Here is a 21710-nt window from a genome sequence, read left to right as displayed (position 1 = left end):
AGAGGCCATTACATTAAATTTCACCTTCTTCACCTAATTTTTCACCCGAGGCAATCTGTGCACGCGATCAGCGACTAGGTGGGAGATGCTACCAGTCGCCAGTTCTCGAACCCGTTGTGTTTTAGTTTTTTGTTGTTGTTGCTTATTTCGTTCTTAGTGCTTGTCAAGTTTCGACTAATTTGGTATTTGTCTATTTATGATCACTTGTCCAACATTTCACAGTGCCATGTTGCATGTTCAAGAGCTGTGTACTTTCACTGTGAAGACTTTTATACAGTTGAAGATAAAATGTAATAAATGCTTGCCAAAGCGACAAGGTACAATAAGATTAAGATGAACAAATCATGAGACTTTACCTCTTGCTCTTCTTTGCAATACATAACACGTTCTGAACATAGAATAAAAAGTATTTCAAGAAACAGTATCAAATTTCACCGGATTTAAACGAAATTCTTAACAAAAACTTGTCTTAGTAGACCGTTCTAGGTGTTAATTGCATGATTTGGGTTAATTCTGGCCCTCATTTAAAAAAAAAAAAACGCTTCCTTTTTTGTGTCATCAGCTCATTCCTCTTAAAACGTTAGCTGGTCTTCTAGAGGAAGTATCTTTGTATCTTTCGATTCATCTACCAAAGGTTCGTGTTTTAAAAAGCTGGACTAAAAAAAACCAGAATAAAACAAATGAGCACGGCCTCTCTGGCCGAAGTTAAAGCGCAATTTGATGAATGGTGGATGTTTTGTTTGAGATTTTTCATGGTTTTACCTTAACTGGACCTTGTTTGAAGGTTGCCAAAGTTATGGGACAACATAGAAATAAAAAATCTTGAACAACGAAATAAATATAAATAATGTTCAAGAATGTTGAGGAATTTGTAAAACTATGTCGACTAAAAAGGTTTCTTCTGATCAAGTCAATTGTGAACAGGTGCACATTTTTGTTTGATTGAAAATATAGCTTGAGTAGATTTGGTTGGATGCTGAATAGTGATCAAAACTATTGTTTAGTTTGTTTTAGTGTAGTTGTCTATAATATTTAATCCAAAGTTCATACTTCAAATAGAACATCTACTTGACACATATGTTTTCCTAGTTTTAAGCTCAATCGATAAACGGTTTGATTGTATATATATGAATAGAGCACTAGATTTGTTACACATTAGGAAAACCATGCCTGATCAATTTTAGTAACTCAAAGAATAAAGCTCTATTTATCGTTTGAACCCAACGATTGCCGTATTGGTATTGGTTAATGTTCACGGGGACGACAGTGTGCACACGCACACTGTCGCACACACTAAGCACGCAAGGCTGCGGGTGTTCCAAGGGTCGTACAGTGAAAAAGTGTGAAAAAGGCCGATTGGAAAGGAGCTCTCGGCAAGGGTGCTCGGTGCATCCAGCGTGCGGCTCGGAGTGTACGTTTGTAAAATATTTTAATTTTTTTATTTTATCGCGTGTAATAAATGTTTTGAATATAGTAAAACAAGTATATTTAAGTTACAACAGTTTAACACCAACTTAAAGTAAAAAAAAGTTCATAACATTTACAATATGGAAGGAAACGATTAAAAGACCAATCATTGCAAATGTTTCTATTGGTGCAACCGACATTATACTCCCCTAAGAGTAATGTTTCAATTAAAGATTTAGAGGTTGGGTTTGAGCTGGGGGAGTGCAATTGAAATTAATTGTTTTCAAACGAATCATCATCATCAACAAAAATGGAAATCAAAAGAAAAGTGCAAAGCGAAATATGTTTTAAGTAGCCGCGAAGCAGAGACAAAGCTTCTGAAAGGCCACGAATTGTTAGCTTCCGCAAAGATAACTTGAATAGAAATGTTAAAATATTATTTTTGTTTTGAAGGAAAAAGAATACTGTTCGCTTCATCAACGATAACAGGTTTATCGTTGGGAATAAATTATGCCCTACTCTATCCGGAATATGTCACGTCTGGATATAATTGAGTTTAATAGCCCTCTCGATCATTCGAGCAGGGAGGCGTTTTCAAATTGTTCCTTTTCAAACGCTGTGGCAGCACAACGCACTTAAGAAGAATGGATAAACCAAAGAGAAATTAAGTTCTTTTTGGACATCAAAATGTTGGGTGCATCAATTAGATGCCCTATTCGCCTATTTTTTCATTTTGCATTCTTTTATTCACTTTGATTTGATAGTTTTGTAGATAGGGAAACTTTATTTTATATTAGGGTTTGAATAAATATAATGTGTAGCAATAGTCTGAGTTCCGTTGAAAACGGAAGGTGAAAAGATAGATAGAGATAGATAGATAGAGATAGAGATAGAGATAGAGATAGAGATAGAGAGAGATAGATAGAGAGAGATAGAGAGAGAAGCCTTCATACCATACGGAACCGACGATGTATGTAATGCCGTTCATTGTGTTGTTTTTGACCCTGCCCAGCCTTTTTGAAAAGAAAGTGTATGTTAGGAGCGAGAGCACGACTTGTGGGCGAGCAGGCAGAGACGCGCTTTGAGGTTTTGTAGTGGTAGTGGTAAAAGTAAAAGGTGTTAAGAAATCGAATTGAAACAACATTATGTTAGTATCAAGTGGCTTAGCCAGACGCCAAATTAAGCAGCGATGTTAAGTTAAAAAAAGAAGAAAGTTACATACATTTTACCCTTCTTAAAACCTACTTTCCTAGAGACACATTCCTTTATATAAAGATTTCAATTTGTTCTACATTGCGCATATTCTTCATTTGAATATGACTGGGTGTATTCATTTCTTTCCTAGAATATGTAAGAAAATCTCATGTTCATGAAAGAAAGCTACAAGAAATAATAATCGTTTTTACACTTCTTCTTTTTCGTCTTCGACACAACAACCGTAGATTTATGAAAATCTAATGCGGTATTCTGTGTATGTGAAGCAGTAAGGTTTTTGGCAGATTTGTACCTTATTCGACACTGTATGGATAAGGAATACCTTGGCAATTAAATCATTTGGTTTTGCAACTGGTGAGTAAGTTTTCTTGATGATTATCTACTGCAGTAGTACCAAAATGGTTAAAAACTGTAAGGAACTTGAGTAATTTCATTGTGTCCATAGCATGTACGATACCTAATCCGGAGCTTTTTGTTCTATCTACCCTGAATTGTTCACTGTGTGATGCCATTGCACATAGGGAAAAAAATCTGTGTAAAAATCGAAAAACCAACTTCACGACAGGAAACCAGAAATCGGAGTGACTGGTAAAATATCGTGCCACGGATGTCGTTGTCTAGACCTGCTATTCGAATGACACCTTCCATGTTGAAGAGCATACAAGAGAGTCCGTCACCTTGCCTCAGACCTCTGTGAGATTTGAACTATTTAAACACCATGTTAGAATCTCTCACCTTGCATTGCACCCCGCTCGTAATGGCCTCTCGTAGTGGCCGGATCAACTTTCCCTGCAAAGTGGTACCGTTGCACGAGGTTCCATAGCTCATTCCGGTCTATGGTGCCGTAGGCCGCCTTGAAGTCTCGGCATCAGGAGATTCTCGCCACATCTGGAGGATCTGCCGTAGAGTAAAAATTTGGTCGGTGGTAGATTTGCCTCCAACAAGCCCAGCTTGGTAGTTGCCAACAAAATTTGTAGTAATGGACGCAAGTCGGCAGAACATGATCTGAGTCAGGAACTTATAGGCGGCATTGAGGCTGTTCGTTTGACTTTTCAAAAGAAGCGCAGGGTTTTCTGTATTCTCGGTCATCTGTAGTTTTTCGCCTTCAAGACGATGAAAGCAGGAGATACAACGAACGGAACGAGGAGATAGGACGAAGAAGTACAGATATTTTAAGCTAAAGGGCTTCTTATTTACACGTATTACAAGAAATTAAGACAGAACAGACGAAGAGCCTAGGACGAACGTTATGGGAGCTTCACATAGTCGACCGTACTACTCGGTAGTTGTGATCACTTATATATTTTATTCTATCTTGCTTCCTAACTAAATTATAATTACATCTAAATTCGTTTTAAAAACGTTACACGACAGATTGATTTCGATAAAATTAGTATTGATCCCATCTCAGCTCTATCTGAATCCCTACAACATATTATCAAAATGAGCTTGGAGCATTACTTCGTTATTTATTAGTAGGCCAAGACCACAAAGACAATCAGATCTAGGCACTAAACTATCTCTAATGCTGTACCTATTCATAAGTGGAGCTATTCTCCAAGATTTGGACATTAAAGCAAATTTATTTACATTCACATACATAGAGTTAAACGTACACCAATTGATAAAGTGAGACAAAGCGGATTGAAGTCTCTGATAGTCTGCTAAGTCTTGATAACATCATTGTGTAACATCATCAGTATAGAGCATTTTTCGGAATTTAGGAATAAAGCAAACACATTGATACGTCATTGATTAATATTAAAAATAACAGTGGACTAAAATAAGATAAAGACAGTACATTGCAGTATATGGAACTAAATAATCAGGTTTCCTACCATTCAATCTACGATTGTAAGAAGCCGTCGGAGAAAGCGAGCAACTAGCGACGGGTAGTGTAACATTAAAGACGATTACAGAATGAAATGTATTGTGTTTTTAGTTTGATGTATTTAGTTTCGTTGTTTTACTATATGCTATTGGTGTATTTTTTTGTATTCAAGATGTGCTTGCGGATTCATTGCATCGTTTAAATTTGCTATCGGTGTATGGTATATTATAGCAATAATTGTGTGTTTGTGAGACATGGACACTGTCCAAATCTGACGAAACCCTCTTAGCCGTGTTGGAGAGGAAGATGCTCAGAAGGATACTTGGCCCCGTATGTGTGGAAGGACGATAGAGGAGCCGCTATAATGACGAGCTATACGAGATGTACGGCGACCTCACTGTCGGGCAGCGTATCAAGCTCGCCAGGCTCCGGTGGGCTGGCCATGTTGTACGCATGGCATCGGACGACCCAGCCCGTAAAGTCTTTTTAGGCCGTCCACAAGGACAGAGGAGGCGTGGTAGGCCCAAATTGAGGTGGCAAGATGGCGTAGAGGCGTCGGCCATTAAGGCCGGGATAACGTGCTGGCAGACGAAGGCGCGAGACTGTGAGCGGTTTCGGACACTCCTGAGGCAGACCAAGACCGCAAAGCGGTTGTAGCGCTGGATAAGTAAGTAAGTAATGTGTTTGTTCAGGGACAATAGAACCATTTGATTTTTAAAATGCCGTCGAAAATGACTTCAAGTTGACGAAAACATTCAAATATTTTATATCTTACCAATCACCAAAACTAAGTTTCATACGAAACGATCCCATACAGCCAATTTCTAAACACTATTTCAAATACCCCGCAGCAAAACAAATATTTAACGGCTACCTGAGCCCAAAGTAAATAAGGCTAAAAAAGCTCATACCATTTTGCTAGCCGCGGAACACTATGATGATACCTAAAACATCTACACGAACGAATCAAAGTGCTACATTTTAATTAAACATCGCTACAGTTAAACGAGCAGAAATTCAATCGAGCATGTCAGCGGACTGTAATTAAGTTTAATTTACTGCATATATAATTTCTTCTCTATCAAACATTCATAGGAACTTCGTCAGACTTCGTACTTTGGCAATCAGTTTGTTTACTTGCCATCTAGACAATACAAAGCGGCACTCAAATTTGGGTTTCCCTATTTTATTAGCTTATGTAAAACTATTGGGTAAAGTGGTGAGTGAGATATTGGAAGTATTTTAAGTACCGTCCAGCATGCTAGGAACTCCGGTGAAGATAAAACCGAACCAAGAATGTTCTGTTCTTTACAGCATGCCAAAAGGTGCTCGTACGACGAATGAGTACTCGTATCTGAGTAGGTAAAATTCTGGAGTAAAGTTGAAGCACAGTAAAACTGTTCATGCACCTCTATGTACGACTTACAGGGTTTATCAGTCAGGTTTATTAGACTGGACGATAGATTGTGCGAGCGAATGCTAGGCGATAAGGAATTTTGCTCTCTCGTATCACAAATTTTGCGACAAGTGTTTCGTGTTGTACACTCGATGATGACGATCGTGTTATTAAATTGAACAGTGTATCTAACACCAGTCGTGTGATCAAATAGTAGATAGCGGTGTTTATTCAAAAAGATGACTATTTAAAACATGTGTGTACAGCTGTTTTTTGGACTGGTTATCTCTGTATCCTTCCACAACCACCAAAAAATGTTTGCTATTTTATTTCTTACTCTTGCAAAAAACACTGTAAAGCTGTCATTCCCACGCCCATTCCTAGGAAATTGAAACCAGAAAAAAAATTAGAACTACAGGGTCAATGATCACATCTTTTTCTTCGCATAGTGTACTATTTTACAACTAAAATCAAATTATTTATTTTTTCATTTCAAAATAACAATATTAATTAGAATATCAGTGTGATGAACTGCCCCAAAACCAGTTCATTATATTGTACTCACTAGCTTGCAAAGACACATTGAGGCCATTTCATTGCTAGAATAACACTACCGTGAACTGTTATTGTCTTCAAATGTCAGATTAATTTTTATACACTGTTGTGACAACGGCGTTTGCTAACATTCGTAAACCCCATACAGTAAACTGTTGTAGAGCTTTGTCATCAGTAGATCAAGGGCTAAAGTGACCTCGAATTTCAACGCCGAATGGGCGGTTAGGAATAATGTATAATTAAGACCGAAAGAGACTTCTTCGGACTCATTTGCGCCAAACGGTGGCCGAGTGTTTCATTACGCATAGATTTTAAAATAAATAAGCAATCATTCATTTAAAATCTAATTGGATTGAAATATGACTGTTTTGACCAACAATCAAAAATGTCTCTGTATCATGCCTTTAGAAGCTTAAATCTGCGTGCATGAGAACAGCCCATTTCCAAAATTTTAGTTAATAAGCTTATTTGAACTTATTTAATTGATTTTCCATGAATCTTTCATACACAATTGTCTGCTTTATTTAACACCATTTTTCACACATTAAGCAATTAGGCCATTTTGGACCGCTCGTCCTGAATAAAAAAAGCACACTCACGCGTTTTGCAATTAGCACTGACACCGAATTTTATAAATAATAAACCATTTCTTATTGAATTCTATTGGGAAAAAAAATGAACGAGAGTGCTTCTGTCAACTTTCCATGCACATTTTTTAATCCGCTTCATTTTCGTTGCCCAAAGGCGCATATTAAAAATCAATTAAACACAGTGAGTATTCTCCAACCCATCTCAAACCACATTCCATGATCCCGCTGTAAAAGCAATACAATTGCCATCCCTGGCACCCGGAATGGCATAAAATTGTACACACACATACACAATTTGAACGAACGTTTCACTTCTGGTGTGAATTGGAAGCTCAAGGCGAATAAACCACCGGTTGTTGATGATACATCACCATCTCCTTTTTCTTTATCCTACTCATACTGCTGGTATTATCAAAAAAATTATGAGTAGTCGCACGTTAATTTTGAGATATTGGGTATACCAAAAAGATTTTAGTTTTAATTTACGACAATGTTCAGTGCTCCTCGCGTTAAATTGCATCCATGCAGAAAATATGAAAAAATATAATAAAATAAATAAAAATCCCAAAATTAAATAATGATATAATTAAATCACACTACAATACAATTAGATTAAATACAAATTATAGTTTCAAATATTTTTTTCGTAAGTGGGTTCTTTAGCTGGTCATTTGCACAGACTATCAGATAACATGAACTTAAGGAATTAAAAAGTTTAACACAAGCGTAGCTTACACCAACATATTTGATAGACATGATAAAAAAGGTATAATTTATATTCGTATGCAATGATCTGCAGTGATTTATTACTTCTTAAAATAATGTTGGATGTGTGTTTAAGGTTTTGATTTGCATGATTTATTTTATTTTGAAGCTAGTTAAAATCTTTAACACTGCAAAAAACATAAAATAGCTTATTGATTCATGTTGGGCAAGTTTGAGATATTTTTAGAAATTAGATGATTTTTTAATTCAGAAAGGAAGAATAACCAATTTTCTTACATTATAATACATACATTTAGAGTTATGCAAAATATAAATGTATGATTAAAATATTCCGTATATTTTACTTTTAGTTATAATTGTGTAAAATTTTATGGAATTTTATTCAAAATGAAATTTATAGGCTTTAATCATTTCACATATTTACTCTTGAATTGAATAACGATAATGAGGCCCTTCAGATAGTCAAATTTTTTTTTGTCAATATGGAGTTTGACAGTGTGAGGCTGAAATCATGTAAACACTCCATACAAATCCACACACAAAACTAACCTGCGATTTTCAGTCTAGATTATTTCAGGCTCAAAGCTAGAATTAGATTCGAGAACCTACTCGAAAAAATGGCAAAACATTAGTGACGTTTTCATTTATACAAGGGTGCATTAGAGAGACCAGGTGGTGGAATCTAGAATCAAAGAGTGTGTGGACCAGGTGGTCTCATTGCATGTTTTCATAACCAGATTTGAACGACACTTTTTGACACAACGGGTGAAAACTATTGCTCAAACAGGCTTTCTGGTAGCTTTACGAATTCACAAAAAAACTCTTAAAACCTTCAATCAAAAGCAGAAGCGATAAAAGCCGTCTAAATACATACACCTTGGCATAAGCCAATCTATATACAATGCCCAGTTTGTTAGCTGCTCGAAAATTGCCATGCAATGCAAATAACTGATAGGCTGAAATTTCAACCTGCGAACTTGAAACTGAAAGGGGCCTAATAATAGTATTGGTTTATGTGAAATCTAAACTTGCTACTGAAACTTTCAGGCAGTCCAAATGTTTGAAGTATAAGTCATATTTTCCCTACATATAAAAACATATACAATATTTTTCTTATGTCATGTGCTTATGATTCCACCTTGAGAAATCCAGGTAAAAATAGAAGTAAACAATGGAAAACCTCTGTTATTTACTCGATACTTAAAGCTTTTCTGAAGGATTGTGTCACTGAAAGAGATTGGCATCGTCATTTAATAGAGTAAAAAGAAAAAATGACTAAGGTGAAAAAGAAAAAAATGAATTGAATAAAGGTTTTAAGAAACCTGTATAAAAAATATAAAAAAATAAAACAAACAACAATTATTTAATCTGCCAATCCTAATTAGTAATTGAAGTTTTGGAAAGTTCTAGCACACGGTCTCGTGTCGTATTGCTGTTACCATGATTTTATGAAATTATCAAATTTATAGCTTTAAATCCCTTCTCTTCACTTTCAACGACAAGCCGAAAGCTTTCCACTTTATTTGAGATCTCTTAAAAATGGAAATAAAGAACTTTTATCTTCCACCAGCGAGTAAGGAGATCGTACGCCATGGAACCAGAAAAAGGTGAAATGGAGAACACGGTCCCTCGGATGAAAACTGCCTCATTAAGTGGAATTAAGTAATAAATTGGGAGAAGCAATGAATGGTACAATTTTACCTTTATGATTCCGTGGGTAGTTGTCGAGGCTTTACTGTGACGCTGTTGTCATTTGTTTGTGCGTTTTATACCAATTGTGACTTTCACTGGTATTTTGGCAAGGTATTTTTATTATATCTCTCCTATTTATTTATATGTTTTAAAGCTTACATTGTATGTAGTTTTTGAGTGTTTCCTAGATATCCACAGTAAATGTTGCTGTGCGCTGCAGTCGGAGTGCAGCCGTGACAAGGATAAATTGTTGTAGTCTGTGTTTGTTTATTTCAGTTATTCATGAAAGTATCAAAAATACCAGTGCGTAGTGAGGATAGGAATAACATAAATTTTTATTTTTCTACACTTTTAAGTAACTACAGTGTTCAGCAGTGTATAGCGCTAAGCCGTAATTATGGAAAAAAAGTCCTTTAGTTCCTTTAGGTCCTTTAGATAATCGTAGTAAAACTCCTTTCTCCTTCGATGAATCCACCAGTGCAATATAGAAGCATTATACGGACGTCACACGAAGCGTAAAGTTTGGCGTAAACTGAATTTCAGTCATACAACCCTATAATCTTTTGACAGGAAATTTACGTTCTCCCATACAGTTCAAACGTTTTTTTTTTAGTTTACGCCTCGTGTGACGTCCGTATTACAAGTATGAAAAATATTCTTGCAGAGTCACTCTGGAGCATTTTATTTGCGGCACCAGAAGTGAATAAAACGATGTTTTTTGTTGTGTTAAGATAATGCTGATATATTACCGTAATCTGGTAATTTTTACCCTTTGCCAGGTATGTGGTTAATTTCTTCAAATACTTGAAATGAAAAGTTGAAATGAGATGTTGTTCTACTTTTTTACTTTTACTTTTACCGTTAACTATTAGACATTTACCTGAAGAGTAAACTGACGTTTTTTTATACTTTAATCTGTTTTGATATTATATCTAGTCCATATTACATACTGTTCTGTGCAATAAACAAGGTAACATTCGTTCTCAAACGGCACGCGTCAAATAAATTGACGGTTTGTTATTTTTTGCTGCCAATAGTAGTGTTATTGAATTACCTGCCAAGTTAAACATTTTGAAAGTTTTAATACAGTTGAAAAAGTTGGCATCCCATAAACAATGGCTTTAAAATTTATAAAATTTTATTTTTTTTTTCAAAAAAACACTATACAATGTTTTAAGAATTAATCTAAAATTATGAAATTACAATTGTAGCAAAATCTGCTCAAATACCTTATAAAATTACCATAATTGCTACAAAAGGGAATGATGACTTATAAGCACAACTAGGTGCCTAAGAGGCAAAAATTGATGCGCACTGTCAAAAACAGATGCCTTGGAGCCAAAATTGAATGGCAACGACTGTAAATTACGTTCGTTTCAACCATACCGCAAATGAGCAATGCCCACTTGAAAACATATACACTCAAGCTACACAATCATAATGAGTATAAGGCTCCTGCCGGTAAAACAATTATAACCAACGTGCCTTAATAGACTATAGGTGGGCGTTCCCATGGTACAGTTGTCTACTCTCACGACTTTACAACATGCCCGTCGTGGTTCCAAGTCTAAAATGGGCCGTCTCTCAAAACACGGGCTGACTATCCGGCTGCGTGGTGCCAATAAGTCTTGAAAGCTTGTTGTTGACACGTCTACACGTCACGTCACGATAAACCTACCTATCCATGTGGAACATTAACGCCATGTAGAAGAAGAAAAAGAAAATGTTTACAAGGTATATTGCTTTACGAGGTAGTCACTGTTTTGAGCAAATTGATTCTACAGAATTGTACAGATTATTACAGTGTTTTGGTAAAACAATGGGATGAGAAACGTAACGAATCTTTCCATCGTCAATAATGTTTTATGAACAATCAAGGCTCAGGTGTTCGTCAAATCAATTTGTAACATTGTCACAATCACCAGCACATTTTTCAACATGCCAACTAAAATTTTATTGTGCGCTAGATATTGAATATTGGAGCTTCGGAATATGAGGATGTGATTAACATATTTGGAACATTCCAACATGCTTTAAATTGTCTAAGCTATATGCATTACGTACGCTTTGCGGAAAATTTATTCAATGTCTGTAAGCCATGGCGCGAAGACACGTATATAACCAGAACGTGTTGCTTGCTGTCATTCCATTCAGGTCAAGTGTTGCTATACGCGAGTTGTTGTTGCTTCCAATATTCTACCAGCGGAACCGGAAGCTAGTGAAAAGTGCACCGGAAAATAATGAGGTTTGAAAACCTTTACTGGATATGCTCTACCATTTTGGCCTATCTGACCTATTTACATGTAGACGATAAACCGAACCGGCTTCTAACACACTTAAAAGCGTAGCGTTGTGGAGAGTGTTGTGAAAAGTGGATAGAAGTAAATTGCTAGTTTGAAATACAAATCACGATTTCGAATGTGGTTCCATTTCATCGTCTGTTCTCCACGACCCACCAAACCACAGGTTTGATGTCATGTACATAACGGACGTAAAATCGGTACCCGATTGTATTTAAGCAGCAGGGCCTTAAGATCTTAACAAGCACTCTTCCAGCATTTGGTTGTTGGGAAGTGGAAAACAATCTAGCCTGTGTCCGGTTAAGTGTTATTTGCTGCACTCGGTAACTATATCTATGGTTCAGCTTGTTTGGCAAACCTCAAGTAATGGAAGGAAGTGCCGGAAGTAGGAAAAACAATATCAACAGCCCAGGATGGAACTATGTTAGCCTCATTTCCGGGAACAACATAGCTGCTATTAGAATTACGTACTTTTTTCAGTAAACTTTACATTGTCTCGCTTGGTAGGTCATTAAACTTAGAAAAAGGAAAATCAATGTCTATATTAGACAGCTCATGCATCGATTTTCAATTGGCAACACTTGTGTCGACTTTAAGACCCGTGAGAATTGAATATCGATAGTAAGGCAGAAATGCACAGGAAGTGCATATGTATGTTATACATTCTACAATTACTAAAAAACTACAGTTATAGTTTTTTTTTGTTTATTGTAAGTACTTACATATATAACCGTATTGACCAAATGAGCGGCCATATCGCTGTGCTAAAAGCAAAACTTAAATAACTCGATTCTAGTAAAACTTTAATAACTAAGCAAAACTTAAATAACTTTAATAAATACTAAGACAACAAAAAACAAAACAAACAATGTGTACAAGATTCAAGACGATTCAACGAAAACTTGGAAAGTGGTGCCAGTCAAATGCCATGTAACGCTGATTAAATTTACGGGCCATCGTTATTATTTAATTATAGAACAGTCAGTAGTTGAATTTCTTACCAGACACCCTGATTCTTTCAGAATATTTAGGAAGTGATGTTCGTGTTTGTTCCTCTTTCTCGCAAACAATAGGCTAATTAAGCCTTCAATTTCGTATTACAACTTGTTGTTGATAAAACTGAAAATAGAAGTGCAACATTGATCTAGAACATTCGATATAGTCACTCATGTTACACTAACTCTATGAAATGGAAATGCCCTTCGACTGTATTTAATCGCTGTTTAGAGCATCTTGGGATCATTCCATGAAGATAATTGGATTGGGGACCAATTCTTATCCTAAGTATACATGCATTCCCAAGTACTGTCTCTTCCTTTAATCAACACATGGACTGTAATTCCAATCCACTCTAATTGGAATTACCTGGCCTTTTTCGGATGCCTTCCCGTCTCGGTAAGTAGTTCAATTATCAAATCTCAAATCACAAATAGAACAGAAAAAATCAAACTCTTTTCTGATTTCATCTACAACTGTATCGGTGGGTAGGCACGGTGAAAGAATAGTCACTTTCACCGTAGCACATTATCCTGCCGTGTCATGCGTGAAACGGGGAGGTTCCCTCTGCTTACATTACTGCTTTAACCAGTCAATCCCAACAGATGCGTGCCTGTCAGTTTCTGTCGCTTACAGCAAAGCTGTAATATAGATCTGGTTTACAAAAAAAAAATATATAGGAGGCTTCCCTCTCGAATAAAAGAAAAGAAACTGGATAACCGATCTTATTACGCCGTTAGCCGTTGGTCTCGTACTTACGTACGTACGTACCCTAATTTGCAGTCTGTCGGTGTCTTGTATCCGTACGGCCAAATTTGTTCTTCTAATTATCACATCATTTTCCCATTATCTACTGCGCTCATTTTCCTTAGTCGCAACGATTTTCACACGTTTTCCAAGTGGATGAAGAAGTTTACCACCTCTTTGGGGAGTATTAGCAGGTCCCGTCTGGGGACTTGATGAAACTGATGATGATATAAAATACGAGCAAATTTTTTGTAAAAAAAATCTGCCTACATTGTGAGCGCTTTCTTAATACCACTATATTGGTTACATCATTGAATACGTTAGTTTAATGTGTACCTGTTGGAATGACTAAATTGACTTGCAGACAAAAAGAACAAATTCTGAACAAAATGTGCTCATAATTAGTGCACGATAATCTCTAGTTGGGTCAACAATTCAATCAGTTCATGTGAAAACACGAATGAATTAGTTCACATGACTAGAATGCTATGGTTCTATTGATAAATTGAAATAAAATAAAAAAGTTGCATGCATTCAATCATGATCATTAAAAAAACTTTAAACATTGGCACATTTACATGCAAATCAAGAAACGGATGATTTTGAAAAGCGCAATGCGTTCTAGCGTCATATTGTGCCAATATTGCCAATATTGACTTGTTGTTGTGGTGATCAAAGCTACCGTATCATCTGTAGTTCTACTGAATTATTGAAAAGTGTACCGAATCACAGGTATTACTATTAGTAAGTAAATGTATGAACCGAGATCATTGCTATGAACGACTCGGTTCATTCATGTTAACTCAAAAGAGCCGAATTGCCCACCTCTAGTATTAATATGACATTATTTGATTTGAAAGTATTAATTGTAGGCATGAAGAAGTAGACGGGGTCGGTCTCGTGGTACAATCGTCAACTCGTACGACTTAACAACACATGACGGGTATGTACATATGGGTTCAAACCCCGAATGGACCGTGCTCCCATACATAGGACTGAGTATCCTGTTATGCGTAATCAGTAAGTGACTGAAAGCCAAACCAACTAGTACAGGCAGGGCTTGCCCGACAACGGTTGTTGTGCCAAAAAAAGAAGAAGAAAGCCTATAGTTCAGACCATTGCCCCATTCATTGACCATTACAACCATTGTTTAATTACTATCTCAAAATAGTCACAATATACCTGCTCGGTTTTATATGAAAGGCTATGTGATGGGTTGGTTCCTGCACACTTCCTTCACTAGGGTAGGGCTTTTGATATTTTCAGCAACATCCTGATCCTCATTCTCGCAAAATCCTATACTCGAAATAGAGCCAGAGGCTAACATGGAGCTACTTTACCTAGCACACTAAAACCTATTTCGCGTGCGCCTTTCATGCCTTCTAGCAAGTTGGTAGTCACTTTGGGATTTCAAACGCAACATCACAAGATTTTGTTGTCGTTAATCTTGTAACGCTTGTGTCCTGCTGTTTTCCCGAAAGGTGCCTCATACTTCCGAAATCATTCTGGTGGAAATACCAAATGAAAGTTAAATGGGGAAGGTATGTTGCGAATGACAGTGGCGCACCACATCGTGGCCAAACTTATTATGACTAACGTCACTTGATAGGGGAGTATTCTCGCACCTTTTAGGGTGGTCTCATTTTTTATCACCTTACCGAGCATGGCAGTATTTTACCAAAGACCGCGTAGCTTATCTTCATCGTAGATGTTTGGCTGTTATGTGGTTTCTTCCTGCTGTACGCATTTTACTACTGCTGACAATGTTATTTTTTAATGAAATGATTATTACCTGAACTGATATTATTTAACATAATTTATTTTACTATGTAGTAAGCTGAGCTAGATGCAATCACGTAGATTATGAGCAAAATGAAGTGATTATATTACATATTTAACGTAAATGTAGGAACAAAGGTTATACACTGATACAATAGCTACACTCATAGCGTCAATCGACACTTTTGCACTATTGTTGGTGTGCGTTTAAACAAATTGGTAGGAGACTGAACGAAAGAAAAATGTATGCCTTTTTTGGGGGATTAAGATGCCACAAGCTTCCTTCTGTTGGTATATTTAAATATTTAAACGAAAGACTCAGTAAGATAAAGTTCAAACAAGGATATTTAAAAAGTACTAAATATGTCATATTTAACATTAAAACCTCAGCACGCAAAAACTATGTTTAAATTTTGGGTAAAGAAAAAAAAACGATAATGAAAAAAGTTTTTTTTCTTTTCTTGACATTTTGACATATGTACACTAGTGTTGGGACATACGATTCATTTCACGACCCGACCCGGAGTCGGGTGCGAGCCAGCCGGAATCGATTCCGACCCGTGGGTGCAGCGGGTGCGCTGGGTCGGAGTTGGAATCAAATCTGACCCGCGGGTGCAACGAGTTCTGGACGAGCCGACTGATGAGTAGGTGCAAGAAAGCATAAGCAACTCCGACCCGTGGGTGCTGCGAGTTCGGGTCGGGTCGGGCCACGGTAGGTTCAGTTTGACCCGAGGGTGCAGCGAGTTCGGGTCGACCCGAAAGATCAGTAGGTGCGAGAAAGCATAAGCGACTCCGACCCGTTGGTGCAGCGAGTTCGGGTCGGGTCGAGTCAAGGTAGGTTCAATACCCGATCCAAACTCTCTGCACCAACGGGTCAGAGTCGTTTATGCTTTCTCGCACCTACTGATCTTTCGGGTCGACCCGAACTCGCTGCACCCTCGGGTCAAACTGAACCTACCGTGGCCCGACCCGACCCGAACTCGTTGCACCAACGGGTCGGAGTCGCTTATGCTTTCTCGCACTTCCGGAGTCATTGCACCCACTGAACCTACTTGTACCTATCGGGTCGACCCGAACGACTCCGGGTCGCTTACGGATGGCTCCGACCCGATAGGTTCGGGTCGACCCGCCCATCACTAATGTACACTGTACACTATACAGCAAAAATCATTTTTATTCGCAATGCTTAATCAATTAATTTGCCAATAAGTTCATTACAACCAGCGCTTTTGTATTTATTGTAAAGTGTTTTCAATATCAAAAAACTTGAATAATTAAATTAATTTTCCAAACAACTGAATAACATGACTGAAAAAAACTGTGTAAATATATTAAAAAAATACATTTCAATTTCGTTTCGAATCAATGCACCTAATCTATTTTCTTGCGACATACAAGTATCGTATTGCTTCGAATTATAAAGACTTGAGACATTTTTGGTATGGAATATTTTCTTAATAATTGAAATTTAACTGGCCATAAATCTGTTGCTGAAACAATCCTTCTAAAATTGAGAAAAATTCAAGGTTTCCAATAATTCCGAAGAGTTCAAAGATTTCCAGGCTACACTTTTTTGTGTAAACTTATTCTAAGATCCACAAAATGTTGAGGGTCAGTGTCGTCGTGGACCCACAGGACGACGGTCTTATTGACAACGGATTTTGGATGCTGTTTTTCTCTTGTTCTCGTAGATGCATTGAACTGAAGTACTACTCAGCGATTAGACGATTTTTCCGATGTTGAATGTTGACGATGTTGAAAAATGTGCATCCAGATGAAATGAACCATATTTATAGGAATTATCGAGGAAATTACACTGGCGTCGGTTTTTAGCAAAACTGCTTAGAATGTCTGCATTGGCGAACTAACCAACAGAACATATTTATTTACCATGTCATCAAGGCCTACTAGAGGTCAGACATATATTAAATTGAATGTAATACATCAGGGCAATTGTCTAAAATTTGAAATGTGGGCTGGTCCCCCACTGGATATGAAGAAGTTTTTTAAACGATTAAAAATAAAAAAATAAAACACGCTTAAAGGTAATTTTATTTTCATTTTGGTGCATATTTTTCTATTAGATAGTTTATTATACAATACAATTTTCGCAATTAACACAGTAAAGATGGATTATTTTAGTTATTTGAGAATAACTCAGTTTTCCGAGCCAGCTTGTAGGTGTTTAAAAGCTTATTATATGTTAAATTTTGATTCACTTACTACTGCTAACAAAATTTCACATTCATACGGGAGCCACAACTACACGTTTTTGATTATCTTGTATTCATATATGTACATTGTAAGTTGATTAAAACGAATAAAGCACTAGCAAACGTAAAACAATAAAAAGAATTGGACTGAAAGTTCAGTAAACTGAGATAAAACCTATTCTTAGAGCAATGCAATCAAGCTCATTCCAAGGCACAGCGCATAAAATGGTAAATGTAATCTGTTTATGCTCTCGGAGAATGTCTCTTTGCTCCTGAATGTTTGCAACCGACACTCAAACTATATAGAGTCAGTGTTGCTGCAACTCTCCATATACTGGTCCACTGATGTGTAAAAAGGTATGGCGTGACAGAATACGAGCACAAACCCTACGGCAGTACCTAAAACTGGCCGCTTAGATGACATCGGTTGCAGACTGGATGAACTTCTTTCTCATCGTTGCACAGGTGAAAGTACGAACCAGCCAGCTACAGACTAATGTCAGAGTGAACCAGCACTGAAAACTTTGCAAGCAGAAAAACCATACCAGCAGAACCGTCGTTGCAGAGTAAAACTTTTCCCACTTGTTTCTTTATGGTCGGTGTTTGCATCGTTTAGTTGTCTCTGGGCAACAGATGCCCATCCTGCGTTGGTCGACTTTCTACGCATGTAAACCATTTTTTGCCTTCAGGCCTTTATTGTGTGTTTTTACTCGCTGTTACACAATAACCGCAAATAACTCACCTATTCTGCAGCCACTTTCCAGGCAACTGTTTATTGCAGATGTTGTAGCAAGAAACAACTTTCGTGGAACGAAATCCTCGACCGTGAAAAGGGTTAGCTTCGAGCTAGATGCAGCAAAAGACAAAAACTTGCGGTGTGGTTGGCTCATTGTCCGAAGCTGCGTTAAAATGCACTGAAGTAAACTAGTGAAAAGGATAAATTTCTCGCAGTATTCGTACCGTACCTTCCCTTACATGACTATTGCAATGATTATCATGATGCAGCTGATGATCATGTCGCTCACCGAAGAATGTCGGTAAATAGTGGCGGACCTGCCGTTGCCATGAGGTACATTACTTTTTCCCCACCCCATTTTTCTTCAAGACACTACTGGAACATGTTGCTTTATCTGTACATGCTTCGAGAACAATGTACTCTAGTATCCCGCACCATTTGAGTTTCCATCTGATAGATGTTACGTTTAATCCCTCCAGTGTAGCTGCCAGTGAGCATTGCACAGTTTGGCGTTTTTTGAGTGGCCCACCACCTCTGTGGCTTGTTTTGTTTAGTTACTATTGGACTGGTAAGCTAAAGAAGGATAATGGTTTTGCAACCAGAACATTCTGGTTTTACATTGTATGCAATTTGTATCCGTAAGTTTACAATAAGGGTTGCAAAATGCACTATTATGATGTGATACATCACTTTCCCTTTCACTTCATCAAATTTGATTGAGCTGTTGTAGATTGTAAATGACGCTACATGAAAATTACCAGTTTCAAATAATGTAGCAGTGCTCTCAGGTGGTTTCGTTCTTGTACAGTATCATGAAAAACTTTACGATCAATAAATAGTACGAGGTTTGCCCGTTATTTCCTTTGGGTTGCAGTTGATTTATACTAATTACCGTTTGGCTACAAACAAAAACAAGACGAAAATAGTACTTTAGCATTAACTGGTAATCGTTTAAATTAAGTTGAGTTGTTGTAAATGATAGAAGTTGTAAAGGGTAAATAAATTACCACTAAAATGAGTTTCGTGATAAATAACTAGCCTGCAATTGAAGAAATCTACTAAAAGCTTTTCACTGCTTAAAAGATCTTAATACAAACTTTTCGTTCTTTGAGCACAACAACCGTGATCGGTCACAGCCTGGTTGTACCACTAGTGGGCTTGGCTTTCAGTGACTTATTGATTTCCACATTGCGGAATAGTCAGTCTTACATTTAGGGGCACAGTTCATTCGGGTTTGGATTCCATGACGAGCATGTTGTTGAGTCGTGCGAGTTGACGACTGTACCACGAGACCAGATATACAAACTTCTCGACAATATTTCTCTGATAATTATGGCCGGTAAATTACAAACACGTTTGTGAAGTAATGTGATTTGTAATAATGCATAAAACTTTAAATATACAAACAAACTTTATCGCTTTGCACTCTTTATTATCTTGTCTGTTATCTCCAATGAAGTTTTCGGGACAATCCTGTGGTGTTACCTATTTTATCTGTGGATGATCCGAATTGGCGGCTTACGTTAACAAGTGTGCGGTTGCTTCGAGCGACAACCTTACGAGGTTGCGTTACATAAATCACTAGAATGTGCTTTTGTTATTCAATTATGTACGATAAGAGCCTCTCCAAAATAACCGCACCTGGTAAGACCATCGATGAAACAGGTCGTAAGGAAAAGTGACGCTCGAACGGCGCGGGTTTACCATTCATTGAAATTTAACGATGGTCACATGAATTGATTACATTTTCATTCCATAACATAGCTCAAACACGATTTTTATAGCTTCACTTAACATGCCAACAGAACAATTATAGATGCATGCCAAATAATCACGCGCAATAATTTATTTTGTTTAACCTAAAGAAACTACCAGGCGTCTTGGTTAATGTTGTTGTGATTTCATATGTTTTGTCTTGTTTTTCATTACTTTTTATTTTCAGATACCATTGAATATATGGAAAAGATACATCTCCATTAGCCAATGACACTGCTGATGCGATAGTGTTTAATGCGTGAGCGTTCATCGGTTGATGTGTGTGTGCAATCCTTCCGGGGTCATCAATCGTGACGTCAACGGGGTTGACCGGCGAACACGCCTCACTCGAGAACTGGCAATATTAGCGAGCGCACGTAATAGAGCATGCCGGGAAGCAAATTGTATGTTCATATTTAAATTGTAATTTACGTGAATACAAAATGGATTGTGTGTCATTTAGCCAAAAAGTAAAACGCGTGTATTTCTCAGTGTCTATCCAAGAAAGAAAAGGAACATAGCATGCACAATATCTATTTATATGCAACGAGTCTATCGATTTATTTTCTTTATATTGATAAAGATAAACCTAAATAAGTATGAGTTGACCCATGTCTTTGTCTTATGGCATTTCATACCCTGCCTAATGTTATAATTAATAGATAGATTCGCTCACCTAATCATAGCAGTAAGGGCTCGGACGGCCCATATGGACAATAGCAGTTTGAGTCAATGGGATTTTGTGCCACATGTCCGAGATTTCTTCTCAGAGTCTTTGGGTGAGTGTCTAGAAAGTTACATGTTGCTACTTCATCATATGTTGGACTAGCAGATTCCCACACCGGCTATCTCCTCACTATGTCAAACGCTAGCCGACCAATTGTAGAGTGGTATAATAGAAACGAAAACGAATGGTGCTGATGATTAGAATGATGCATACAAAAAGGCGGACACTGTTCAAAAACCAAAATTTGCCCAGGATTGAATCTTGTTCATGGTGTTTGAAACGTATTCCTTCGTTCGCCAGAGTCCCTATATTTGTCCCGATCCACAGTTTAGAGATTCCTGTAGACCAGTAAACAGACAACATAAGATACGCCGATTGACGAGTGCGAGAGAATCTTTATAAAATTATTAGTGGAAAATAGTTCGAAGTGACGAGAAAAATATGTAAAGTTAACTGAGTGAAAGAAGAATACCGGTTAATATTTGTAAAAAAGTTTCAGAATCGTTTTCAAAGACAATAACCAATATATCCGTACAATTAGTTAGAACTCAACGCACAATCCGAACTTTTTTTTTCATTGGTTAACTTCAAATTGTATCTTTTTTCAGCAGTTGATTATTAGCCCTCCCCCATCCCCTTAACCTGTGAATCTTTTATCACCCTCCTGATTATGTTATTTTATGCTTATCCGGCGCTTCAACCGCTTTGCGTTCTTGGCCTGCCTCAGGAGTGTCCGAAACCGCTCACGGTCTCACGCCTTCGTCTGCCAGCCCGTTATCCCGGCCTTAATGGCGGACACCTCCACGCCATCTTGCCACCTCAATTTGGGCCTACCACGCCTCCTCTGTCCTTGTGGACGCCCTAAAAAGACTTTACGGGCTGGGTCGTCCGTTTCCATGCGTACAACATGGCCAGCCCACCGGAGCCTGGCGAGCTTTATACGCTGTACGACAGTGAGGTCGCCGTACATCTCGTATAGCTCGTCATTATAGCGGCTCCTCCATTGTCCTTCCACACATACGGAGCCAAGTATCCTTCTGAGCAT

At 37.6% G+C, this 21710-nt stretch overlaps 1 long non-coding RNA gene across 1 annotated transcript in view; it reads left to right on the top strand.

Annotated features, from left to right (window-relative positions):
- The window catches only part of LOC120952751 (uncharacterized), a 34797-nt gene extending 14316 nt beyond the window's left edge, over window positions 1-20481 (top strand). Inside the window, exon 3 of the long non-coding RNA XR_007451867.1 lies at window positions 20126-20481. This is a non-coding gene — a long non-coding RNA (uncharacterized LOC120952751). The remainder of the gene's footprint in view (window positions 1-20125) is intronic.
- Window positions 20482-21710: the final 1229 nt, after the last annotated feature.

The sequence above is a fragment of the Anopheles coluzzii genome, chromosome 2 (assembly GCF_943734685.1).
Source record: "Anopheles coluzzii chromosome 2, AcolN3, whole genome shotgun sequence".
In the NCBI taxonomy this organism is placed as follows: domain Eukaryota; kingdom Metazoa; phylum Arthropoda; class Insecta; order Diptera; family Culicidae; genus Anopheles; species Anopheles coluzzii.
The sequence above is the reverse complement of the archived record's forward strand: the minus strand, read 5'-3'. Positions and strand labels throughout refer to the sequence as shown.